Source organism: Astyanax mexicanus, chromosome 4 (genome assembly GCF_023375975.1).
Source record: "Astyanax mexicanus isolate ESR-SI-001 chromosome 4, AstMex3_surface, whole genome shotgun sequence".
Classification (NCBI taxonomy): Eukaryota; Metazoa; Chordata; class Actinopteri; order Characiformes; family Acestrorhamphidae; genus Astyanax; species Astyanax mexicanus.
In genome coordinates, this window is record NC_064411.1 from 23,790,765 (window position 1) to 23,818,592 (window position 27,828).

The 27,828-nt window shown below is 38.5% G+C and overlaps 5 protein-coding genes across 14 annotated transcripts in view; 2 read left to right on the forward strand and 3 right to left on the reverse strand.

Annotated features, from left to right (window-relative positions):
* LOC125780501 (zinc finger protein 239-like) overlaps positions 1-27,828 on the reverse strand; it is a 1,096,042-nt gene that overhangs the window by 997,315 nt on the left and 70,899 nt on the right. The window lies entirely within an intron of this gene.
* Positions 1-27,828, reverse strand: part of LOC125801190 (gastrula zinc finger protein XlCGF26.1-like) — a 305,433-nt gene that overhangs the window by 234,751 nt on the left and 42,854 nt on the right. The gene's annotated exons all lie outside the window — the stretch shown is intronic.
* LOC125801305 (zinc finger protein 501-like) overlaps positions 1-27,828 on the forward strand; it is a 221,371-nt gene that overhangs the window by 169,918 nt on the left and 23,625 nt on the right. The gene's annotated exons all lie outside the window — the stretch shown is intronic.
* Positions 1-27,828, forward strand: part of LOC125801365 (zinc finger protein 239-like) — a 362,996-nt gene that overhangs the window by 99,379 nt on the left and 235,789 nt on the right. The gene's annotated exons all lie outside the window — the stretch shown is intronic.
* Positions 1-27,828, reverse strand: part of LOC111188530 (zinc finger protein 239-like) — a 214,745-nt gene that overhangs the window by 7,458 nt on the left and 179,459 nt on the right. The gene's annotated exons all lie outside the window — the stretch shown is intronic.

Sequence of the window (27,828 nt, forward strand, 5' to 3'; positions counted from 1 at the left end):
TTCCAAAATGAGTCCAGCAAGAATTCTCATTCTGCTACAAAATATAGCCAATTTTTACACTATTTTTGTACATATTAAAGGAAGAAGTTACTGGTGTTGGAGAATCCTTTGCCAGATTATATCTGGTATCTGGTTTTGGTGTAGAAATATGAGACAATCACCCCTGGTTGCTTGAGTCACTAAAAACTACCCCAACAAATAGCACTTACCACATTTTACTTAAAGATCAGCTCTATTTTTACAATTGTTAACAATTGTGACATTTCTTTTTAACAATTTCTTCGATACAAAGATCCATTAGAAATAAGAAATCTTCAGGATTTTTTAATATGTAAGAGTGCTTTACACCAAGAAATTACAAGTATAAAAAACAAATTATCAATTAATTAATTAATATGATTAGTTATGTTGGTAAAAAATATTATGAAACCATGTAGAACATATTTAATTTAAAATTAAATAATAAATTCTGATTGCTGAAAATGAACTGAATAAGGTGAGCTTTCAATTGATCAATAATACAATTTCGACTACCCCAAAGAGAAGGGATTTTTTGTGTATCCTGTACACATTTTGTATATATCGGTGTTGTTTGGGGTCAATTTGACCCCACACTGTTTAGCTTTATAAACATATAAAAAATATCAGAATTTTACACGTTTGTGTTGAATGATGTAAAGGTCAATATGACATGTAATTTTATCATCTTCAACAACTTAAGATCCCTAAAATAACATAATTATAACTGTATTAGTGCAAAAACTGCTAACAATTCACGTGACAGGGAGGCGGGGAAAACATAATTCTCATGAGAACTTGATATTTCTCATTCTGTGGAGGAATATATTGTTCCTACAAACATATTGATAGTTCATACAACATAGTGGTTATGCAGAGATATAAAAGGTTTCACAGCAGCTTCTAAACCAGTTCTCTATGTTCTGTCTCTCTCTCTTTCTGCTCTCTCTCTCTACTGAAAATGCCGTCTAAGAAAAGGTTTTCTCACATCTCTTTCACCATAACAGAGACATACAGGAGAATGTGTCTGAGGACTTTAGACCCATTAGAACTAAGAAATCTTCAGGATTCTTTCAATATGTAAGAGTGTTTTACACCAAGAACCCCTAATATTCTTTATATCATAGTACTATTGGTATATAATATAATGAATTCATGTAGTTCATATTTAATTTAAAATTGAATAATAAACTTTGATTACTGAAAATGAACCGAATAAGGTGAGCTTTCACTTAATTGATCAATAGTACCATTTTAACTACCCAAAGAGAAGCACTTACTTCTTGTATTAAATAATCAGTGCTTCACTTTGTGATGGTCACCATAGATATTCAAACAATTTTGTACTGACAAAATTTACCATGCAAGTTAATACTGTTCAAAAATTTATATCAAATTGGTACAACATTTATAACACTGTATGTAATAAATACTAAAGTTGTACCAGATTGACTTGGTCCTCACTGTTGATGGTAAACTGGTTTTTACCATTCTATCAACAAATAAACTCAATTAATTCATTTAAAACTGATATTTGCATATGAAGTTTAAATACTTCTACAAGTGTGAAGTATCCTTCTATACAGAAATCAGGATGGTTCATTGTGATGTCAGAGAGTGATTTTACAGGGAGTAGGTGTGAATGACCTCAATTTATGGAAAGCTTTCAGAATACTTAAATAGTAAGACTTTAGACAAGGTGAGCAACAAACAAGATCTGCTGCAGTACAATCTCCTTTTCAAGAACCTGCAGGACATCAAGAAGGTAAATGTAAATAAAATGTAATCATAATATTTTAAATTAATTTTAGATTTTAAAGAAGTGTCTACTGGAATCAATGTCACAACAGCACTGACCTTTCCATAGTAATTAGTAAGTGCTCTTTGTTGGGGTAGTTTGAAGTGACTCTAACAATGAAATATATTTTGCTGATAAACCTGCGCACATTTCTATCTCTTCTATCTCTCAGTGTCGCTCTAACTGTAGCCATCTTACCTAAATTGAAATGTAAGTGCAAACTAGTTGGGGCATCACTTGAAGTTTACCATCAACAGTGAGGACCAAGTCCATCTGGTACAACTTTAGCATTTATTACATACAGTGTTAAAAAGGTTTTATCAATTTGGTGTAAATTTTTGAACAATTTTAATTCACATGGTAAATTTTGTCATAACAAAATTGTTTAAATATCTATGGTGACCATCACAAAGTGAAGCATTAATTATTTAATACAAGGAGTAAGTGTTTCTCTTTGGGGTAGTCAAAATGGTTTTATTGATCAATTAAGTGAAAGCTCTTCATTACATACACAGTGTTAAAAGGGTTATACATTATTTACCTTTAAAATACTAATTAAAACCTTAAATTAATGGCTCAGATCATAATTAATAACAGGATCTACTACATTTTTAAATGTTGGTAATTTAGTAATATGTGAATGTCTTGTTTAAAGTTTTTAGAAATCCACTTATTCTTATGCAATTTCACTTCTTACCTGTTTTACCTGAACATCTCCTCGCTATAATCACTCTGAAAACTAATTTTACAAGCAGACTTTTCTATTAGCAACTGTTGCTCATTTCACAGAGATGTTCAGCAGCAACTCCATGAACAGCTGGCAGAAAGACACGTGACTTTCCCATCAAAATAAAAGTCCGCCTATAAAATATTACATTTAACAAGAAAGAATTAATGATGATCTGAGCCATTTGTTTAATGTATTTTAATGGTTAATAATGCCTAAGCTTGTCTTTTAATTTAATTTAATTTAAATGATGCATTACTCAACTATTTTACAGTGTTTATTACTGTTGTAAGTGTAACAGAGTAATAAAATACCTTTGTTTTAGATTAACTTTATAAAATGAGGCACTTTAATGCTGTTAAATGAAGTTTTGGCGGCCCCTGCTGTTTAGTGGTGAACTGCAGTTACGCTACGTTTGGTCTTTCTGAGCCACCGTACCTCAGCAGCGGTCTGTGTGTTTCTGTGCTGCGGGTAGGTGCTGAGCTCCGTGTTTTATGAATAAATAGTGGTTAAAAACATGTTTTAAGTTAAAAATTATTAATTCGAGTATAAGACAGATTAAAAAGTGTTTTTGTTGAGAATTTACTGATTTAGGTAATAGTTAAGAGTTTATGAGCTTATTTCTCTCTTCTGATATTTTTATTTATTTACTCAGCAGTATATCAGCTAATCCTTATTATTATTATTATTATTATTATTATTATTATTATTATTATTATTATTATTATTTAATTAGAGATATTTTTATTTAATTATTCAGCTCCGTCTTATAACTGCAGAAGCTCCTCCAGTTAAAAAAAAAAAGAAAAGTACATATTGAAAGAATTATGTGTTCTGGATCAGAATATTATCATAAAGTATCAGTGATAAACTGTGTTTCTCAACAACACTCGCTTAATACAGTCATTACAAACAATTCAAACAAGAACCTGATTTCAGCTTTGTGAAGCTGCCAAAATATTCTAGAATAAAATAACGTTAAATTTTTATTCAGAACCAGTTACTTAGCTAACAAGCTAAAGTTATCAGTTATTTGTTTATCCGGGTAGCTAATGTTAGCTAAAGTTGCAAATGGCTAATTCTAAAGTAGTAGCTAACGTTAGCTAGCTAGGTAAAGGTACCAACGTTTTGTTAATAGGTAGCTAATGTAAGCTAGCTAGCTAAAGTAGCAAGCGTTTTATAACAGGCAGCTAATGCTAGCTTACTAGCTTAATGTACCAGCGTTTTTTTTTTTTAATGGATAGTTATTTTTAGCTAGCTAGCTGAAATTGTAAGCATTTTATAACCGGTAGCGAATGTTAGCTTACTAGCTAAAGTTGCAAGCGCTTTATAACAGGTAGCTAATGCTTGCTTACTAGGTACCAGTATTTTATAATTGATAGCTAATGTTAGCCTAAGTTACCAGATTTTTTTTAAAACCAGTAGATAACATTAGTTACCTAGCTAAAGTTACCAGTTAAACACAGTTAAGTTAAAGTTACCAGATAAGTATTTTCACCATAACGATGCTCTTACCAATGTGTCAAAACACTAAAATAAAAATATATATATTTCAAGAATACACTACCGTAACAAAATGAATATTTAATTTTATTATTTCATATGATATGATATGGCACACCCATAACTGAGATAATATATAATACAAGATTTTTGATCAGATTTGTGACAGAAGTCAATGATCCAGAATGTCAGGATATTAATAATGCACTCTAAATATCTCCATATATCCAGGATTAAAGTAAAATAAATGTTACTGGACAGATATAATCTGTCTTTAGTAGATATATAATGGGAAATGAGAACAATGTAAATTTTTCTTTTACTAAAAAAAAAAAGGTAGTACTGATGTGATAATTAGAGGTGGGTGATATGACACAATATCACCCAAAGAGAGAGAGATGCGAGTGGCTGAGAGATTTCAGTGCAGCAGCAGTGTGTGAACAGTTGGAATGATCTGTGTTTCTGTGCTCTCTCTCAGTATGTGTGTGACAGGGCGTCGTCGGGGTTGCTTTCACCGCACTGCGTGAGCTCTTCATCTTTATGCGCGTTTCGTGCAAAGTAACATTTTGCTCGGTGCCTTTTTGTTATCAAGTTTTGATACCCAGCCTTATAGAGGAGTGTGATATTAAAATCACTCCTCGTCATTTTCACAGCCTAACCTAGGAATGCCTCAACCAAGGGTGTCAAAAGTATTCACATTCATTACTCACCTAGAAGTATAAATACTGGGGAATTCACATACTTTTGCAGAAGTTAAAGGATCAACTTAAGTAAAAGTACCTAAGTAAAAGTATAAAAGTACTGCTTTTAAAACTACTTAAAGTATAAAATTAAAATTAATATAAGGGAAAAATGACCTTATAAACAGAAGCCTTGATCGCACTACAGGGGCCTATAGTGCACTATTCCTGATGACTATTTGACTATAAGTATTGAAATAGTGCTAAAAAAGTTTTCAGAGGGATTTTGTGAAAATCTTTTACAGACAGACTCAAACAGACAGGATCATAGGGCTGAGTGTGTGTGAGTGTTGACCCCTAGAAACCCCGGGGAATTACACAAGCTACTGTAAAACTGTTTAAAACAGTCTAACGCACTCTTTCAGCTCTAATTCAGGAACTGTACAGTGAAATGGTTTGCATTCATCAATCATATTTTTAATAAAAAAAGGCACATATCAGCTTTGTCATCAAGCTACCGGCGTTCAGAGGGAGCAAAATTGGCCCTGCTCCCTCCGGGTGGGTGATGGCGCTCTTTCCCCACATCACTCCTAGGATGATGTCCACAACACATGGCCTCTGTGAGCTGATGTACCGGAGCCGAGCCGCTGCGCTTTCCTCCGAGCGCGATGGCTACTCAGTAATGATGCATCAACAGCAGCTCGAAAAGAAGCGGTGGCTGACTTCACATGTATCGGAGGAAGTATGTGTTAGTCTTCACCCTCCTGGTGTGTTGGGGCATCACTAGTGAAAGGGGGAGTCTTGAACTCCATAAGAGAGATTTAAGTGAAATCAAACGAAAGGTAAATATAGTTTTAAAATATTTGTAGTTTGTTTTTTAATAGTCAAAAAAAAGAAAATTTGTTTTAGATAATATCGCCCATCTCTATGTGAAATGCTGAAAAACATTTAATGGGCTTAAATAGTCATATCACTTTTCAAATCTACAGACTTTTATCTACTAAATGTGTAGCTACATGTCCAAGTCAACTAATAAGAAGTGATAATATTTAAGGTGGAATTGAAAATTCAGGGAAAATGTTAAATAATGTTAAATAAAAGACAAGATAGATAGATAGATAGATAGATAGATAGATAGATAGATAGATAGATAGATAGATAGATAGATAGATAGATAGATAGATAGATAGATAGATAGATAGATACTTTATTGACCCCAAGGGAAATTTAGCAGCCAGTGGCAGTTACACAACACAGTAGAAACAAACAAACAATAAGTGTAGTACAATAAGAGAGCACAGTGAGGGATATAAGACTCTAAAACTATCAAATAAAAATTATATAACTGAGACTTTAAAATATTTACATAAATATATAAATAAAAAAAGCTATACAAAGTGTGGATGGAAGTAGTCGTAGATATGTAGTAGTGCAGTAAAAGAATAATTTAAGTATAGGAAATAGCGGGTATCAGCAAATATGATTATATTAAACATAAACCTGTGCAAGTGTTGTATTTAAGTTAGGCTAGTAATGTAGTGACCGGGGGTACAAATGTACAGGATGTACAGTAAAGTGTCCAGGAGTGCAAATGAACAGGATGTACAGTAAAGTGACCAGGAGTGCAAATGTACAGGATGTGACAAAGTGTCCAGGGGTGCAAAAGAACAGTATATACAATAAAAAGGCAAAAGAGTCACAGGGTGTGGATGTGTAGGGTGTTACAGATACACCAGTACAGATAAAAAGGCTGTGATTTAAGAGAGCACATTTGAGACTCGTTTCTCATCTGTCTTATCTCTTCCGGCTCCACTGGGAGGAGTTGAAGAGTCTGATGGCTCTCGGAACAAACGATCTTCTCAGTCTGTCTGTAGAGCAGCTCTGTGACAAGAACCTGCCACTGAAACTGCTCCTTTGGTCCACGATGATGGAAAGCAATGGGTGACCAGCATTATCCATGATGGAGAGTAGGTTGAGCAGTGTCCTCCTTTCTGCCACCGTTACCAGAAAGTCCAGCTCCACACCAACCACGGACCCTGCATGCCTGACCAGCTTGTCCAGACGCATCTCGTCCCTCTTCTTCATGCTTCCTCCCCAGCACACTACAGCATAGAAAAGACAGCTGGACACCACGGCCTGATAAAACATTACCAGGAGCTTCCGACAAATGTTAAAAGACCCCAGCCTCCTCAAGAAGTAGAGCCAGCTCTGCCCCTTCCTGTACAGGATGTCTGTGTTGGATGACCAGTCCAGCCTATCATCCAGATGCAGTCTGAGATACCTGTAGGTCTTCACTATCTCCACATCAACTCCCACAATAGATACCGGCTGTGTGGTGGCCTGGCCCTGCGGAAGTCCACCACCATCTCCTTGGTCTTGTAGGTGTTCAGCAGCAGATTGTTCCTATTGCACCACACTACAAAGTCTTCCACAAGGTGTCTGTACTCCTCCTTTCCTTCCCGTATACATGCCACAATGGCAGTGTCGTCCGAAAACGTCTGCATGTGGCATGTCTCAGTGTTGTACTGGAAGCCGGAGGTGTAGAGTGTAAAAAGAAACGAGGAGAGCACAGTCCCCTGTGGTGCAGCTGTGCTGCAGACCACAGTCTCTGATGCACACGATACATTTTGTTCAGATAGCTGGTTTACAGGCTTTAGTAACATTTATTTAGAGTTGATGAAATTGTGGGTAACGTTAGCTTCTGTAAAACTGCAGCAGGTCTTGGAGCTGCTGCTCTGAATCTGCTGGTGTGGAGCTTCTGCTTCTCTCTGCCTCTGCAGATGAAGTTGGGCTTTGAGCCGATGCTGTGATACGTCACCGCATTTGTCATATTGATTTAGGTTACTGTATTTGATTAATATGTGTGGAAACTTTTATAATTTAATGTAATTTTCTGTTTACGTCCTTTTAACTCAGAACATCTAATTCTCACTGAAATATTGAAAAACAAACGAAATTTTACATTTTAAAATATAATAATTGACCACTATTGAGAAAACAGTAAATAATAAGCAAATCATATCGTGTGACACTGGCAGCCAGGTTGCTTTCTAAAACTTTGAATATAGAAAGTGAAGAATAGAGATGTACAGCAAGTCAGGAAATTACAGATAAAAATATTTATAAGATAAAATGAGACACCTTTATTATAAACAAAAAAGAATTCAACAGAGTACAGTATTAATAGTATGGATTAGTGAATTTCAGTGTAAAGTAAGATACTAAAGTAGTAGTCAAACATGGTATTCAGTAGTGGACAGCAGCAGAGTTTCTGCTACATATATTTTGCGGCTGCAGCCTGCTGACAGTCTACTGCAGAACGAGCTAAACTTCATATTATAATGTCTATGGATTTAGAATGGCACAAAAGTACAGAAACTTTTAAGGTAATATAAAGGTGTCCCAGTATTTCCCATATAGTGTAACTGATTTAGGTAATTCTCTTCAGTTAATTAACAAGCTTTTATTTTAATACACTAAATTATTTTATTTTTTCTTTTCAGAAATTAAAATATTATAGGATTTCTCCTGATATCTATGAAAGAGGTGAAGCACAAAACATCCTGAAGAATCTCCAGAACACGCAGAAATTTACATTTAACAGACAGAGGAAACCAAGTCCTGACATGGAGAAACATCAGCACTCTGTCAAGAGTTTTACTAAACAGAGTGATCTCAAAAAACACCAGCGCATTCACACAGGAGAGAAACCACATTACTGCTCAGAGTGTGGAAAGAGTTTTAATCAACAGAATCATCTCAAAACACACCAGCGCATTCACACAGGAGAGAAACCGTATTGCTGCTCAGACTGTGGGAAGAGTTTTAATCGACAGTGTAATCTCAAAAATCACCAGCGCATTCACACAGGAGAGAAACCGTATCACTGCTCCTACTGTGGGAAGAGTTTTACTGAACAGAGTACTCTCAAAATACACCAGCGCATTCACACAGGAGAGAAACCCTATCACTGCTCAGACTGTGGAAAGAGTTTTACTACACAGAGTAATCTAAAAAATCACCAGCGCATTCACACAGGAGAGAAACCGTATTACTGCTCAGACTGTGGGAAGAGTTTTACTCAACAGAATCATCTCCAAAAACACCAGCGCATTCACACAGGAGAGAAAACTATCCCAAATTTGTTCCACTGCAATTAAAAGTGCAAATCCTAAATCTTTCGGACAGAACACCTTATCCTACACTAATGTATTACTCTGTCACTTGGGACACGTTCCACCAGAAACAAACATGAACTGAATTTAACAATGGATTTTACAGGTTCAGCAAAATTATCCTTATCCAGGGATGATGTTTATTAAATTCCATGTTATGTTTTCTCGTATGTTTGATATTCCAGGACATTCTCCGTGAGACAGCTCAGTTTTTAGGGTAGTTACAGTAAGAGTTCAGTTCTGAAGAAGGGAATGTTGTTCGGCACTGCCAGAGCTTGCTCCAGACATTAGATTAGCATTAGATTAACTTAGTCTTTAACATTTAGATGTCATAGTTGTTAGGAGTAGAGTAGGATTCTTGCAACTAAATTATTTTGTTGCTGGAACACCCACTACACCCACTTTACCTATTTTTGGTGGCCTAATGTAATTTACTAACTTCCCCCACCTGAACACACACATACCACAAACCCCATCCAGGTTGCACTGGAATTTGAATAAAAGCCTTTATGATGCTTTTCACAAATCAAACCTAAATTTCAAATGACATATCTGACTTTTTCATCTCTCCAGTCCTCTCAAGAGACCTAAATGGTAGTTGGATAAACCTTGTAATTTTTTTTGACATTCCACCAGCGAACACTTATTCAGACAACCGTCAAACTTTGGACTTCTAAGACCTATAATAGTCTCCATCTGTGACTGTCTCCCAAATGAGGTGGACCAAGAGTGCCATCACCAGGATGAAGACCCGACTGCAAATATAATATAATATAATTCAACTGGCTAAAATCCACAGAAACGCAATCCACAAAGAGTTACTGCAATTTAAGAGTTTATGCTTGGTTATTCCTGCAAAGCATTGAGAAAATAAGACTGATTTAGTTAAAAGAAATGTTTAAAGCTTTGGATTCCATTCCCAGCCTTGTAAGCTGAAATTCTGTGGTGTAAACTGTCTCACTCACACCCGTTATAAATTCTGATCAACAGGCTAAGAGCCATGCGAAGAGAATTTCTCACAAAGAAGAACAAATAAGAATATACATTAACTAAATAAAAAGTTATTTTACAAAGTATTTACTAAATAATATGCCACTTCTGGTATATGGGTATAGATGCTGTCCTGATTAAATTTTCATACACAGTCAAGTCTGAATCAACAAGGTTTAACTAGCATTTAATAATTTTGCCTTATTTGGTTATTAGTGGTTTATTATTTTATAGTGTTTGTATTATCTTTTCAATTATTTAATTGGGTTTAAATAGAAACATGACTCTTTGTTTTCTTTTTGACAAGGTACCATCCTTTGTTTCTAATTTCAGGATTATCTGGAATGTTAGCAACCTTTTTGTAGAAATAAACATATAATTTACATTTATTGTGATTCAATTCTAAGATTGTTTTCCTTGAATTTATCCTCATGAATTGGTATGCTGAATATTGTATTTTGATCCACTGTTTGATTGAGTTTTCTTTTGGTTTGGTCTATTAATCATAAAAATATGAAATCTCAGAAATTGCTCCAAAACCAATGAAAAGCCCACAGAGCCAATGGTAGCCTTAAGATTCATTCAGAGAGTGACAGACAGAGTAGCGGTGGAGAATGAAAGTGGAGAGTGGTTCAGGATTACGGATGGATCAGTTCAGTTCAGTCTTGAGTGGTAGTTGAGGAGTTTGGAGTTTAGCTCCTTTAGTTTAGCTTAGCATTTTAGCTTCAGTTTAGCGATAGCTTAGTATTCTTAGTGCAACTCATTTAACCTTCTTTAAGCATATTAATACTAGCTTTCTTAGTTAAGACAACTACAGCAGTTTTACGATCTACGAAGCCACGCATTCTGCATACCAAGTTTCAGCTGAATAGAGTCAGACTCAAACCAGAAGCCACCAGTCCGGAAGCGAACAGCAAGCCAGCTGAGAGCGAAGGGATTTTCCTGTGGGTTCTGAATGGGCTCCGTGCTGACACCAGGAAGTCAAATCATTTTGCAGACAGACTCACTTGATTCTTTCTCAGGGTGAAGAAACAGACGACAACGCTACAGACGGACGGCACCAATGCAGGCCCACTTTAACGTCTCAGAGTAAGGCAGAGCTGGCAAATGGTTTTGTGCTGGTCGTGTTTTGGTTGAATCCATTATAAATCTCCCTGTAGTATAGACAACTTCTTTACAGTTGCTTGGTTGTAAATAAGAACGGGCTTCGTAGACTTAAAATAACTTAGTTCATCCTTTAGAAATCCCCACTTAATCATTTTCATTAATCTGACAAGTTATTCCTTTCTATACCAATATTATAACATGTTTTTATTTTAATTATTTTTACCTTCATACACTGTGATTTGATATCTAATGGCTTCATTTGACATTTTAATGGATTATTTACTTATATCTGTGTGATTGAATAAAATTCTTTTTCTATTACAAAACCTGTAATTTCAGTGTGTTTTCTGGATAACATGGTTATGAAAATTACTGTTCCTGGTAGAAGAAGACACACCCCTGAAATGTCTTGTGTTACTAATTAATTGATTATTAATCTAATTTAATTAATTTAACATCTTAATTAGCACCAGGTATTAAACTGCTGAGCTCACTACACTGAACAGATTTCAATTTAGTTTCGCATTCTATACATGAAAGAATGCATGAAAACATTCTGTCATTCTGCCAGATTTCTGAAGCTTTTTATAAAAGCACTTCATCAATATCTGCTTCTTGGCACCCTCCAGTATCACATTTTTTTTTGATGTCCATACGGTCTTAGGACATACAGTTTACAAGACAAACAAAGAGGATAGAAAAATGAGAGCTCTGGCTCTCATTTTCTTTACAACCATTTTTATACCACTTTCTAGGAGGGACAGACATCCTAGAAACATCCATACATGTTACAGTCACCTTTTATTTGTGCCTAGTCATAAAAAACGTGACCAAAGTGTTGAGTTAATGTTCTAAATTTTAGGGTGTCATGTTCTCTTAGAAAGGAAGTAAAACTAAGATTGAAGGGTAAAGGCTGGAACAGATCATTAAACGTGTGATCACGCAGGACACTGTAAATAGGGCATGTTTAAATCATACATTTAGTTTGAGCACAGTGTTAAATCTTACTGTGTTCAATGAAATACATCGTTTAAAAAGGGTTAATAGTCTCAATTTCCCTCACATATTGTTCTTGATTTATTTCCCTTAATAAATGACATCATCGTTTAAAAACTGTTTTTTAATGTTTTGTCTGATAAACCATCATTTCATATAATTGTAAGTTATATCAGACTGTGAATTTTGTTTAATAGATGATAAATGGCTGGCTGACTTTATCAACACTACTTTTAACTATGAATCTAAGTATCTAAACTTGCTAGCTAGCTAATTAGCCTTGAATTTTGTTTTTGTTTTTAGCTAGCTGACTATCAAAAATACTGTAAACTATGGTAGCTATGGGTTAGCTAGCTAGGTTAAGTAGCTAATCCTGCGAGCCAACTAGCCTGAAAATGCACACCACTTAAAACCTTCCTGTTCACTAAATTAATATTAAAAAAAAAAAAATCTTACCTTCACAAAGTGTGCATCTTTTCTGCTCCTCCAAGATGGCTGGATCCAACTGCCCAGTCTTTTTTCATTTAGCAGATGACGCCTTTTGTCCGTCTCTAATTTAATTTGATTGGTTGTTTCTCTGAATCAGTCACTTTTTTTTTGCCCTCAGAAAACTTTAGTGTAAGTAAAACTCCCATCTGCCCATTTCACAGCTTCTGCTGCTCGGATAAAAGACTCAAAGACACCTCTGCTTCTTATTAGAAAGCCATTACAAAACCTTTTATTTGATTTCATTACTTTTATTATATTTATTTCACATCTAAATCTAAATTTTTTGAAAAACCTTTATTTTGTTTTTGCTTCTATATTGGACATTGTCCGATCCAAACAGCATAAAAGTACTTGCACTATACTAAAATATTCCTATTTTTACATTTCTTTTGGTCAATTTTGACTACACGTCAAATTAAAAGCCCCACAAATAACCCACTCTCATTTTTTCTCATTCAAGTCTGTGCTTGAAGAAGATTCAGTTTAGAACCAAAATGTTGCAACGCCAGACTTGCTCTACAGAAAAATGTTTTGTGGTCGACCCCATTTTAAACAGAGGGATCAAACCTCTTAGCCAACCAATTTGGCCATTCAACATGGGGGTCCAAACAGGCATGAACCTCATCCCCATCATGGGAGGAGAAATACACCATCTCTTACTGCACCTGTAGGGATAGAAAAGCAAAAAGAAAAAAAAAGAAAAAGTAAACACACACTAAAATGAACCACATAAAAAAGCAAAGAATACAAGAATGTTAGCACACTGGTGAGACACTTATTTAATCTAATACGTGCACACCACTGTAGTGGATTAAACAGAGGATTTCCTCATTGCTTGGACACACACACACACTACCCCCCATCTTATGGTCTAAAAGGAATGTTCTAACTTCACAATCACCCCACAGAACACTCTAGAAACCTTGGAGTAATCTTTTTCAAACAACCTTAAATTTCAAAATGACATTTCCTGACTATTTCTTCACTCAGCCTCGCTCAAGAGCCCTAAATGCGAGTTTAGGGTAAAATTCTGTTGACATTCCTCCAAGTCGTAAACCTCGGAGTTAATGTTAAACATTTGGAACTGTGCACAGGACAAAGACGGGACTACGAATATGGCTTTTAAAACTTAATTCCATGCAATGCCTTAAAACAATTGTAAATCCACCAAGTTAAAGGTTTATGCTTGGTTATTTCTGCAAAGCACTAAGAAATAACTTGACAGAAATGTTCTAAGCTTGGGATTCCATTTTCAACATTGCAGGCTCAAATTCTGTGGGGTGCAGAAAGATCTCCCCCACCATCGTAAATTCCGATGCCAGCCGCTTATCTAAACACTCAGCAGAGGGAAGAGGAATTTCTCACTAAGAAGATTTTGCTTAAAATACATATATATTGACTATATAAAAAAGGTGTTTTATAGAATGTTTACTAAATAATGGTATATGTGTCTGGTATATGGTATATGTGTTTGGATGTGTCCTGATTAAATGTTCCTACACATTCAAGTCTGAATCAACAAGGTTTAACTAGCATTTGATAATTTAGCTTTATTTGATTATCAGTGGTATTATCTTTTAAGTGATTTAATTGGGTTTAAATAATAACATGACTCTTGATCTCTTTCTGACAGAGTACCATCCATCATTGTATTTCTAAGATTATCTTGAGTATTACAAAACTGTTTGTGGGCAATATATATATATATATTACATTTATTGTGATTCAATTGTAAGATTGTTGTTTCCTGAATTTATCCTCACAAACTGATATGCTGAAAAATGTATTTTTGATCCACTGTTTAATTGAGTTTTCTTTTGGTTTAGTCTATTAGAAAAAATGGAAATCTCACTAGCTGAAGCATGCTGACCATGTGAGGGGGGTTTTATGGCCCTTTGTGAATAAGATCATCTTCCCTGCCAAAGTTTGAAATTGCTCCTAGACCAATCAAAACACAGACACTTGGGCCACAGAGCCAATCGTAGCAAGGGCCAAACAGGCCACAGAGACTAATAGTTAAACTGGGACAGACAGTTTTCAGTTCAGAGTAGAGTTCAGTTTGAGTGCAGTTCGGAGCAGTTGGAGGAGAAGCAGTTCAGAGCAGTTGGAGTTAGAGAAGAGGAGAAGAAGATGTAGTTGAGATGGGAAGGCAGATGGACTTGGAGTGAGAAGTTGGAGAAGAGAGTTTAGGGAGCCTAGAGATGGAGAAAGGATAGACTGTTAGTGTAGTCATCTTAGTTAGTTTTCTTAGACTAGTGCATTTAATCTTCTTCAAGTATAATACTATTAGCTATCCTAGTTAAAATATCTAAGGTTATTTTACAATCTACGAAGCCAAGCATTATTCCATCTAAGTTTAGCTAAAGTACAGCTGAAAAAGAGATCCGCCAGATCCAACCCAGAAACCTGCGGTCCGGAGGCCACCAGCAAGCCACCTGAGAGCGAAGGGATTTACCCTGTGGGTTCTAATGGGGCTCCGTGCTGACACAGGAAGTCAAACCACCCTGCAGACAGGCTCACGTGATCCTTTCTCGGGGTGAAGCAGCAGACGACCAACACAGACGGACGTCACCGAGGCCCACTTCAACACCTCAGAGTAAGGCAGAGCTGGGTTTTAATCTTTCGGCAGATGGTGTTCTGTTGGTCATGGTTTGGGTCGGGTCTTTAATAGAGCGTCTTTAGTATAGATGACTCATTTTGAGTGTCTTGGGTGGAAATAAGAATTGGTTTCGTAGACTCAAAATGCCTTAGACCCTTATTTAGAAATATTCACTTAATAGTTCTATTAGTCTTTATTCCTTTCATATCAGCATTATAACGTGTTTGTTGTTTTACTTCTCATTTATCATTCTACACTATGATTTGATATCTAATGGCTACATTTATGACTTTTTAATGAATTATTTACTCATATCTGTGTGATTTAATAAAATACTTTTATTTTACAAAACCTGTAATTTCAGTGTGTTTTTCTGGATAACTTGGTTATGAAAATTTCTGTCACCTGTAGAAACCACACCCTGAGTCTTGTGTTATTAATTAATTTGATTAATTAATTTATTAATTAATCTAATTAAATTAATTTAATAACTGGCGCCCAATTAAAAATATTTCAACATCTCAATTAGCACCAGGTATTAAAACCACTGAGCCCGCTACATAATTTGGCGTGCCGACGTGGGGCAAGATTATATTCTTATTGGCTCTCCGCCGCGGGACCAGAGTATACACATTTCATAACCAGTTCCAGAAAATAGCGCTGTAAGTTGCAGAATAAAGTGTATTTTGTTTTTATTGCTAAATGCGTTAGCTGCTGGCTAGCTGGCCTAGCTGGAGTTAACTGCATAAACCCAGCGTGTTAGAAACACACGCACATGTTCTACACGTGTTTTTGTTTACAATTCAGGACTGGCCAGTCCCCCGCTGTGTGTGCGCGTCGTGCGCACGGTCCCCTATGTGTCTAAATAACGTGTACAGTTTTGTGTGTGTGGTAGGTGAGCGCTCTTGAAAACATTACGCTTATTTGTAAAATAAGCTTGGTTGACACACCGCCGTGTGTGGGTAACCTTAAACCCGGGTGTATATACGTGTGTACTTACATAAAGTTCGAACTGTTTCCGGTAAAATAGACATATTTTGCCAGTGTTGATCTGATAAGGCCTTCGCGCAGCTCTGAGTCGCGGATTTTCGGCTCACTGACTCCGCGCTCCAGTTAAAACTGCCGGTTTTTGCGCGAAATCCGTAAAATCCCGCAGTACTGGACACTTCCACGTGCGTAAAAGAGTAGCTAACTTTTACGTAACACCACCCTGAGTGGCAGGAAGTTTATTGTGTGCGTGATTAAACTAACCACGCCAGGATGTAAATCCTCTTTGCTCATCTTGTGAAGTCAGTGTGTTGCTGCTGTGTTAAACTTTTGGACCGCCGAGTCCTCCTCCTCTGCTATTCACAGTCGACTGAGTCAGTCAAACCTGCAAACCAGGTCCCAGACCCAAGGGGCGGTCCTTAACGTGGCATCATCAGTGGGCGTGACCACTCCCACCAGTCGGCCTCTGCCACCATCTGGTGGAAAGCCTGACTATTTACACTCAAACTCAAAGGGTGTTTTACAACCCCTCACCACTAGGGGGGGGGGTACACTGCCACATCGCCATCTGGTGTTTGATTTGGGTAACTGCATACAGCGCAGAAAGGTGCATCTCATTTGTTTGACCACCAGAGGGAGCCACTTAGCCACATTGCTGTGTCGCCACCTGGTGTTGTACTTGTGTAATTGCTATCATCCTGTAGAGTGCATTTAGAGTTTCTGTCGCCAGAGGGTGCCAATTGCAAACAAACTTTTTGTTAAGTTAATAAAGGGAATTTGAATTGTGGTTGGGTTAAATGGTTTGTAAATAAGTAAACAAATAACTGCATTCATTTAATCGGTTTATATTAAATAGTTAAACTTAAGTTTCAGGTCTGCTCTCTCAAACATTACTCTTTATGTTACATTGAACCAAGCTAAATAGCTATCTCCATTGAGTAACTAATCACAACATAAAATAATTAACTGGTCATTTTAATCAATTTGATTAAGTAAAGTAAATTAAATTTTTGTTAATTAATTATTTTTCAATTTAATTCAACCATCTTCAAATAAATTAAGATTAATTATTGATCGATTAAGATCAATTATTAATAACTAATTGAAATTAATTAATTAACCATTAAAAAAAAAAAAGTTATCAGTTATCAGTTACTCAACCATATACCCAGCACACCTGTGCTTAATACATAGTTAAATTCTCCCATCCTGTACATAGTTAATAACTATACTCATATTTAGACATACTGTGTATAGTGGCCTACAGTTATTAAACTGTTCACTAGCACCACTGACAACAAATCTAACTATTCTTTTAAAATTAATCTACTAATTGTAACCTTAGGTCACTCCCTTTTAACAGATTTTCTTCTTAGGAAAGGCAAAATGCTAATTGACTCGAACATAAAGTAAACTTGTTTGTCATCAAAATTGTTTGATTTCACGTGCTTTACATAAATCAAAATGTGTGTCACCGAAAAAGCTCTTTTAGAGCTTACAGCTGGTTTACCCACAGGACTTACCATTCCAGTCCAACAAATGGACAGTGGGGGTCTCCATGCACTAATTGCAAAAAGCCTCAATGAGTGTGTATCTAAAATCCTTGAGGGCAAGCAACAAGTGGATCCGATTTCCCTAATACTGTGGAAACAACTACTGTTGTCACAGGATCAACTTGCTGCTTCCTCCAAAACCATTCAAAATCTCCAAGCAGAGATTGTGACTTTAAATGATAGAGTTGCAGACCTAGAGAACAAAACTGTACAGTCTGAAATGAACCAAAGAGACCTCAAAACCGAAGTGCAGCTGCTTCAAAAGGAAGCCAACATAGCTACCCAACTTGCAGCTCAGTCACAGGAAAAACTAAAACATGCTATTGCAAAACAGGTTGAGCTACAAACTGAATTAGCACATGCTAACAATACAGTCAAATTAACTCTAGACCAAACAGAGTTAACATTTGAGCTGATGATGGAGGGAGACTCCCCCATCAATCCAGCTGGTAAATCAGGAACCCCTGGGGTTCCGGATCTTAAGCAACAACCATCCACAAATACATTCCCTCTAGTCTCCCTTAAAGGTGCTGAAGCGCCAGTAGAACCAAGGTTCACTCAGCGTTCCCAGCCATATGGGACCTCTGTGCTACCTCAAGCACCCTCTGATAGAGATTTGGACAAAATTGCGCGTAACATCCCACGCTTTGAACCAGAACCAGTATCTTCGCGACATTGACTTCTTCTTACGCCGTTTCCCCAAGGCCACGGTAGATGATAAAATCTACCTCATTAAGGTGTCCTCTAGCCGGGAAGTTGGACGTTTCATTGAGCGCCAACCACCCCAGGTTAAGAGAGACTATCCTGCTCTTTGCAAGGCTTTGGAGAATGAGTTCTCCAACCACCTTGTTCAAACCGGCCTTGCTGCGGCTCTTGCTATAAAGCAGAGTCGCCAGGAAACACCCCTACAGTACTATCACCGCCTCAGGCACGCTTATTTCGGCTATAGAAATGAGCCTGGAATGGAGGAAGAGGAAGTTTTCAAAACATTGTTCGTGAGAAACCTCCATCCCTCCACCAGTCACTTTCTTGGAGTCACAGCCTGCCCCCATACGCTAACAAGCCGGCAGCTGCGTGATTTGGCTCTCAGAGGATTTGCTAAGTTCCAACAAAACATTAATAAAAAATCAGAGTCAAATGACGTCCTTATAATTAATGAGCAGTCCTCCCACGTCAAGCAAAAAGGGGCACACAAAGCTCCAATGCCACCTAAGACCCAGTTAAACCACAAAAACCAGAGAGTGTTCCACTCTTGGCGTCGCTCGTCCCTACATTGGGCCAAACAAAGTGACCAAAAGCCCTCCTATCGAAGGAAAGGTAGGATAAAACGCAGTTGGAATGGCAAACACTCACAGCACCATGCTCGAGCACAGAGCTCCAGCAAACTTCAATCTCCGCTCAGGAGAAAGAGCCCAAAGCACCACAAACGTTGGTGTCCACCTAAAGGGCACAAGCATGAGACATATCCAACTAACCTGAGCACCAAAGACGGCAGTCTGCTCAGACAATTTCGTAACGAAATACGCAAGCAGGACAATGCTGAATCTGAATTCTTGCCAATTGTCCATGCTCCAGGTCAACCTGCTTGGGGGGGTGCGAAATCCATCCACCCCATTGCAGCCTTGGTTGTACAGCCAGACGCTGAAAACAACCACACTGAGGAAGCTCCTTCCCTCAGCCTGGAGGATCCACCACCTAAACAATTCTTGGGTTTCTTAACCGAGAAAGGTTTAACACCAAAATTCTACCTAGCCACCTGGCTGGAAGATGTGTTCGGGTATGAAGCTCTTTTGGACACGGGGTCAGACATTTCTTTGATGTCAAATTCACTTTTTGACCAGGTGAGGGCGACAGCCCGCCGAAACAACAAAAAGTGTGCTCTTCACCTTCAACCATATTCGCACACTGGTATCACTCTGCATTCTGCAGCCCTGGTGCATGTTGCCATCGGTCCAATGAGCCTCACCCATCCAATTCACATTTCTCCATTGGAGAACGTCCCATTGCTCTTTGGCAAAGACCTCCTTGACCGGTTCAAACCATTGATTGACTTTCAGCATCGTAGAATCTGGGCACAGGTTTGCGAACCCCTGCCCTGTCCTAAGGCACAGGATAGAGTTCAATGCTATCATGTTGCTAGCAACATTGAGCCACACAAGCTCATTGAAACTTCAAATTCCACGGGAATCAATGAGAAGCTCATGGTCAGGGTTCTGAAACCACCATCCTCAGAATCCCCTAGCATGATTCAAAAACAAAACACCTGTTCATGGGCATTGACTCCCTCTACGGCTGTAGATGAGTACAACCCAAAAGCTGGAAAGTCATTCACTCTTAACACAACGGTCAACGGTGAAATCTTTGTTCCATGGGCTGACAAGTCAGCTGTTCACAGACCACCTGCAGGTTCCTTGCCACGGACTAACTGTGATCCTCTGTTCGAGCACCAAAAGGATTGTTCTCTTCTTGTTCCTGCACCAGTGGTTCCAGACAAACACAGTCCCTTGGATTCTTATGAATGTAAAAACATTCCCACCATCTACACAGATGGATGTGCTTTTTGGAATGCTCAAATCAAATGGAAAGTTAACATGACAATTGGTGCATGTGACAACACTTCTTTCAGAACACTGGCATTTCAACTTGATCCACTTGCCACTTACTGTGCGTCTTTCAGGATGCTCAAGGGCCTGTTTGTTTATGCCCCAGATACACACGCTTCATCTTCATTCGTGGTGCCTCAGCGCCATGGGGGGGAGAGCCTGGCCCAGGCCCTCGATCACCCATGGGTGGACCACAAAATGATGGGGGAAACACACCAAGCATTCCCACAATTGACATATCTGCCACTTGTTGGAAAAAGGCTAGTGTGTTTTCAGCCCCAATCTTCAGAAGATCTGTGTGGTGTATGGCCAATTCCACAAATGGATTGGGTCGAAAGACCCAACGTCCAGTGGCCCATCGATCGATGGGGGGGGGAATGTAGTGGATTAAACAGAGGATTTCTTCATTGCTTGGACACACACACACTACCCCCCATCTTATGGTCTAAAAGGAATGTTCTAACTTCACAATCACCCCACAGAACACTCTAGAAACCTTGGAGTAATCTTTTTCAAACAACCTTAAATTTCAAAATGACATTTCCTGACTATTTCTTCACTCAGCCTCACTCAAGAGCCCTAAATGCGAGTTTAGGGTAAAATTCTGTTGACATTCCTCCAAGTCGTAAACCTCGGAGTTAATGTTAAACATTTGGAACTGTGCACAGGACAAAGACGGGACTACGAATATGGCTTTTAAAACTTAATTCCATGCAATGCCTTAAAACAATTGTAAATCCACCAAGTTAAAGGTTTATGCTTGGTTATTTCTGCAAAGCACTAAGAAATAACTTGACAGAAATGTTCTAAGCTTGGGATTCCATTTTCAACATTGCAGGCTCAAATTCTGTGGGGTGCAGAAAGATCTCCCCCACCATCGTAAATTCCGACGCCAGCCGCTTATCTAAACACTCAGCAGAGGGAAGAGGAATTTCTCACTAAGAAGATTTTGCTTAAAATACATATATATTGACTATATAAAAAAGGTGTTTTATAGAATGTTTACTAAATAATGGTATATGTGTCTGGTATATGGTATATGTGTTTGGATGTGTCCTGATTAAATGTTCCTACACATTCAAGTCTGAATCAACAAGGTTTAACTAGCATTTGATAATTTAGCTTTATTTGATTATCAGTGGTATTATCTTTTAAGTGATTTAATTGGGTTTAAATAATAACATGACTCTTGATCTCTTTCTGACAGAGTACCATCCATCATTGTATTTCTAAGATTATCTTGAGTATTACAAAACTGTTTGTGGGCAATATATATATATATATATATATATATATATATATATATATATATATATATATATATATATATATATATATATATTACATTTATTGTGATTCAATTGTAAGATTGTTGTTTCCTGAATTTATCCTCACAAACTGATATGCTGAAAAATGTATTTTTGATCCACTGTTTAATTGAGTTTTCTTTTGGTTTAGTCTATTAGAAAAAATGGAAATCTCACTAGCTGAAGCATGCTGACCAATGTGAGGGGGGGTTTTATGGCCCTTTGTGAATAAGATCATCTTCCCTGCCAAAGTTTGAAATTGCTCCTAGACCAATCAAAACACAGACATTTGGGCCACAGAGCCAATCGTAGCAAGGGCCAAACAGGCCACAGAGACTAATAGTTAAACTGGGACAGACAGTTTTCAGTTCAGAGTAGAGTTCAGTTTGAGTGCAGTTCGGAGCAGTTGGAGGAGAAGCAGTTCAGAGCAGTTGGAGTTAGAGAAGAGGAGAAGAAGATGTAGTTGAGATGGGAAGGCAGATGGACTTGGAGTGAGAAGTTGGAGAAGAGAGTTTAGGGAGCCTAGAGATGGAGAAAGGATAGACTGTTAGTGTAGTCATCTTAGTTAGTTTTCTTAGACTAGTGCATTTAATCTTCTTCAAGTATAATACTATTAGCTATCCTAGTTAAAATATCTAAGGTTATTTTACAATCTACGAAGCCAAGCATTATTCCATCTAAGTTTAGCTAAAGTACAGCTGAAAAAGAGATCCGCCAGATCCAACCCAGAAACCTGCGGTCCGGAGGCCACCAGCAAGCCACCTGAGAGCGAAGGGATTTACCCTGTGGGTTCTAATGGGGCTCCGTGCTGACACAGGAAGTCAAACCACCCTGCAGACAGGCTCACGTGATCCTTTCTCGGGGTGAAGCAGCAGACGACCAACACAGACGGACGTCACCGAGGCCCACTTCAACACCTCAGAGTAAGGCAGAGCTGGGTTTTAATCTTTCGGCAGATGGTGTTCTGTTGGTCATGGTTTGGGTCGGGTCTTTAATAGAGCGTCTTTAGTATAGATGACTCATTTTGAGTGTCTTGGGTGGAAATAAGAATTGGTTTCGTAGACTCAAAATGCCTTAGACCCTTATTTAGAAATATTCACTTAATAGTTCTATTAGTCTTTATTCCTTTCATATCAGCATTATAACGTGTTTGTTGTTTTACTTCTCATTTATCATTCTACACTATGATTTGATATCTAATGGCTACATTTATGACTTTTTAATGAATTATTTACTCATATCTGTGTGATTTAATAAAATACTTTTATTTTACAAAACCTGTAATTTCAGTGTGTTTTTCTGGATAACTTGGTTATGAAAATTTCTGTCACCTGTAGAAACCACACCCTGAGATGTCTTGTGTTATTAATTAATTTGATTAATTAATTTATTAATTAATCTAATTAAATTAATTTAATAACTGTCGCCCAATTAAAAATATTTCAACATCTCAATTAGCACCAGGTATTAAAACCACTGAGCCCGCTACACCACCACCAGGAAAATGTGGCACTGCAGTCTTAGGCTAGGCCATTCATCCCCGTGGGGTCCAACTCCAGATGGAGAATCAGAGCTATAAAGGCAGCAGCGGATACATTTCCAGGGGCAGTTATCTGAATCCCCCTGATTAATTTTTCCAAAAGCCTCAAACTAGAGGAACAGGAAATACTGACAGGTCATAATAATCCTCCTCCTTTCACCCCAAAATCTCTCTCAGGTTCCTAAAACAATTAGAAAAATCATAAGAGCGGACAAATATGCAGTAAAAACTTACCCTGGAACAATAGTGAAACCCCTAACCTCAATCTAGAGCAGTGGTTCCCAACCTATGGGTCGCCAAAGATCCACGATGGGTCGCGAAGCCCTCATGATTTTAAGGGGTTTAATTTAAATACTATATATAGTCTAGGGTAAGCAAAATTCGCCGCGCTGCGCTCTCTCTGTCTCTCTCTCTCTCTCTGGCGCGCGCGCGGGCGCTCTCTCCGGCAGCGCGGAGCTGAATTCAGCGCGAGGCTGAATATAATAATATAATAATATAAAACTCAGTTTAGTTAAATAAATGAAAATGAGTGAGGGCCTGTAAAGTTAATCAATTATTGTCCAATATTTGGACAGGTTGAGGTTTTGGTGAGCTGTTTTACTGATTTGAAACTGAAACTGATATTATTACCCCACCCCAACCCAATTATACACTTACATCTTTTACATTTGGGGGGGGGGGGGGGGGGGTTATGTTGGGTCACCAAAGCTTACAATGGTAAAAATATGGGTCCCTGAAGAAAAAGGTTGGGATCCACTGATCCAGAGGAGCAGCAGTCCCTACTACAATTACGCTGTGATAACTCTTATTTTCATTATCATCAAACCCGCTGATACAGGCAGCACCACAGTACTTATGGATAGGGACGCCTATATAGAGGAAGCAGAAAGACATTTAAATCAGGAGGAACATTATAAAGAACTCCCTGCACCTATTTTTCTAGAGACAGTTCCAGAGTTGCTACTGTGCACCGGCTGCTTTACTATCTGTGGCTTTCTCTGCGATACTAGTGTTCACTCTCTCTGCTTTACTATTTGTGGCTTTCTCTGCGATACTAGTGTTCACTCTCTCTGCTTTACTATCTGTGGCTTTCTCTGCATTGCTACTGTGCACTCCTCCTGCTTTACTATCTGTGGCTTTCTCTGCATTGCTACTGTGCACTCCTGCTGCTTTACTATCTGTGGCTTTCTTTGCATTCCTACTGTGCACTCTCACTGCTTTACTATCTGTGGCTTTCTCTGTGTTGCTACTGTGCACTCTTGCTGCTTTACTGTCTTTGGCTCTTACTGCATAACTATCTGTGGCTCTAACTGCATTCCTACTGTGCACTCTCACTGCTTTACTATATCTGGGGCAGTTATCTGAATCCCCCTGATTAATTTTTCCAAAAGCCTCAAATTAGAGGAACAGGAAATACTGACAGGTCATAATAATCCTCCTCCTTTCACCCCAAAATCTCTCTCAGGTTCCTAAAACAATTAGAAAAAATCATAAGAGCGGACAAATATGCAGTAAAAACTTACCCTGGAACAATAGTGAAACCCCTAACCTCAATCTAGAGGAGCAGCAGTCCCTACTACAATTACGCTGTGATAACTCTTATTTTCATTATCATCAAACCCGCTGATAAAGGCAGCACCACAGTAATTATGGATAGGGACGCCTATATAGAGGAAGCAGAAAGACATTTAAATCAGGAGGAATATTATAAAGAACTCCCTGCACCTATTTTTCTAGAGACAGTTCCAGAGTTGCTACTGTGCACCGGCTGCTTTACTATCTGTGGCTTTCTCTGCGATACTAGTGTTCACTCTCTCTGCTTTACTATCTGTGGCTTTCTCTGCATTGCTACTGTGCACTCTTGCTGCTTTACTGTCTTTGGCTCTTACTGCATAACTATCTGTGGCTCTAACTGCATTCCTACTGTGCACTCTCACTGCTTTACTATATCTGGCTTTCTCTGCATTGCTACTGTGCACTCTTGCTGATTTACTATCTGTGGCTTTCTCTGCATTGCTACTGTGCACTCCTGCTGCTTTACTATCTGTGGCTTTCTTTGCATTCCTACTGTGCACTCTCACTGCTTTACTATCTGTGGCTTTCTCTGTGTTGCTACTGTGCACTCTTGCTGCTTTACTGTCTTTGGCTCTTACTGCATAACTATCTGTGGCTCTTACTGCATTCCTACTATGCACTCTCACTGCTTTACTGTCTTTGGCTCTTACTGCATAACTATCTGTGGCTCTAACTGCATTCCTACTGTGCACTCTCACTGCTTTACTATATCTGGCTTTCTCTGCATTGCTACTGTGCACTCTTGCTGATTTACCATCTGTGGCTTTCTCTGCATTGCTACTGTGCACTCTCTCTGCTTTACTATCTGTGGCTTTCTCTGCATTGCTACTGTGCACTCTCTCTGCTTTACTATCTGTGGCTTTCTCTGCATTCCTACTGTGCACTCTCACTGCTTTACTATCTGTGGCTTTCTCTGCCTTGCTACTGTGCACGATCACTGCTTAACTATCTGTGGCTTTCTCTGCATTGCTACTGTGCATTCTTCCTGCTTTACTATCTGTGGCTTCCTCTGCATTGCTACTGTGCACTCTCTCTGCTTTACTATCTGTGGCTTTCTCTGCATTGCTACTGTGCACTCTCTCTGCTTTACTATCTTTGGCTCTCTCTGCTTTACTATCTGTGGCTTTCTCTGCATTCCTACTGTGCACTCTCACTGCTTTACTATCTGTGGCTTCCTCTGCCTTGCTACTGTGCACGATCACTGCTTAACTATCTGTGGCTTTTCTGCGTTGCTAGTGTGCACTCTTCCTGCTTTCGTATCTGTTGCTTTATCTGCGTTCCTACTGTGCACTCTTGCTGCTTTACTGTCTGTGGCTTTCTCTGCGTTGCTACTGTGAATTCTTCCTGCTTTACTATCTGTGGCTTCCTCTGTGTTGCCACTGTGCATTTTTCCTGCTTTTGTATATGTGGCTTTCTCTGCGTTGCTATCTGTGCCTTTCTCTGCATTGCTAAAGTGCACTCTCTCTGCTTTACTATCTGTGGCTTCCTCTGCGTTGCTACTGTGCATTCTTCCTTCTTTACTATCTGTGGCTTCCTCTGTGTTGCTACTGTGCACCCTCGCTGCTTTACTATCTGTGGCTTTCTCTGCGTTGCTTCTGTGCATTTTTCCTGCTTTACTCTCTTTGGCTCTTGCAGCTTTACTATCTGTGGCTTTCTCTCATTGTCACTGTGCACTCTCGCTGCTTTACTATCTGTGGCTTCCTCTGCATTGCTACTGTGCACTCTTGCTGCTTTACTATCTGTGGCTTTCTTTGCACTGCTAATGTGCACTCTTTCTGCTTTACTATCTGTCGCTTTTTCTGCGTTGCTACTGTGCACTCTTTCTACTTTACTATCTGTGGCTTCCTCTGCATTGCTAGTGTTCACTCTTTCTGCTTTACTATCTGTGGCTTCCTCTGCATTGCTACGGTTCACTCTTTCTGCTTTCTTATCTGTGGCTTTTTCTGTGTTGCTACTGTGCATTTTTCCTGCTTTTGTATCTGTGGCCTTCTCTGCGTTGCTACTGTGCATTCTTCCAGCTTTACTATTTGTGGCTTTCTTTGCCCTGCTACTGTGCACTCTTGCTGCTTAGGTATCTGTGGCTTTTTTCTGCATTGCTACTGTTCACTCTCTCTGCTTTACTATCTGTGGCTTTTTCTGCACTGCTACTGTGCACTCCTGCTCCTTTACTCTCTTTGACTCTCACTGCTTTACTATCTGTGGCTTTCTCTGCGTTGCTACTGTGCACTCTTGCTGCTTTACTATCTGTGGCCTTCTCTGCGTTGCTATTGTGCACTCTTTCTGCTTTACTATCTGTGGCTTCCTCTGCGTTGCTACTGTGCATTCTTCCAGCTTTACTATCTGTGGCTTTCTCTGTTGCTACTGTGCACTCTTGCTGCTTTACTATTTGTGGCTTTCTCTGCGTTGCTACTGTGCATTTTTCCCGCTTTCGTATCTGTGGCCTTCTCTGTGTTGCTACTGTGCACTCTCACTGCTTTACTATCTGTAGCTTTCTCTGTGTTGCTACTGTGCACTCTCGCTGCTTTACTCTCTTTTGCTTTCACTGCTTAACTATCTGTAGCCATTGACAGTATATATTAACTGGACCAAGCCATCCCGCTGATTTCAACGTAGTCAGGTGAGGCCAATTGTGTCACTTCCTGATCGGCTTCTCGTGGGGCGTTAACCGGGAAAGTGAGAGATTGTGCAGGCGCCAGCATGACGTGAATCTTCTGCGTGCCGTGCAAACAACTGTACTGTTTATAGGAGCGGCACAGAACTATTCACTCCAAAAAGAATACAGTGAGAACAGCTCCATTCTGTCCCAGAAGGAGGCTTTTATTGAATGAACAGCAGATATAGACTAGAATTACTGATGGCCAATATCACGGATTTATTGAAAAATATTCATAGTTTGTCAATATAACAAGCATTTAGAAACTCTGTAATAATAATTATTAATGTGTAATATAAACGTTAGTTCTATCTATACATTATAATTTTTATGGCCTATCTTTCTTCTATTTACTACTATCTTACGTGGCTTTTCTTGCTTATGGCTCCAATCCTTGGGAGAGCCTGAAAACAGCTTAATGTACTAAATCAGTGAACACCCAAATAAACTCATTCATTACTCTTCATTACTACTCTATACTACTGTAAGGATGAACATATACTCCATTAGGAAGCAGTACATTTTACA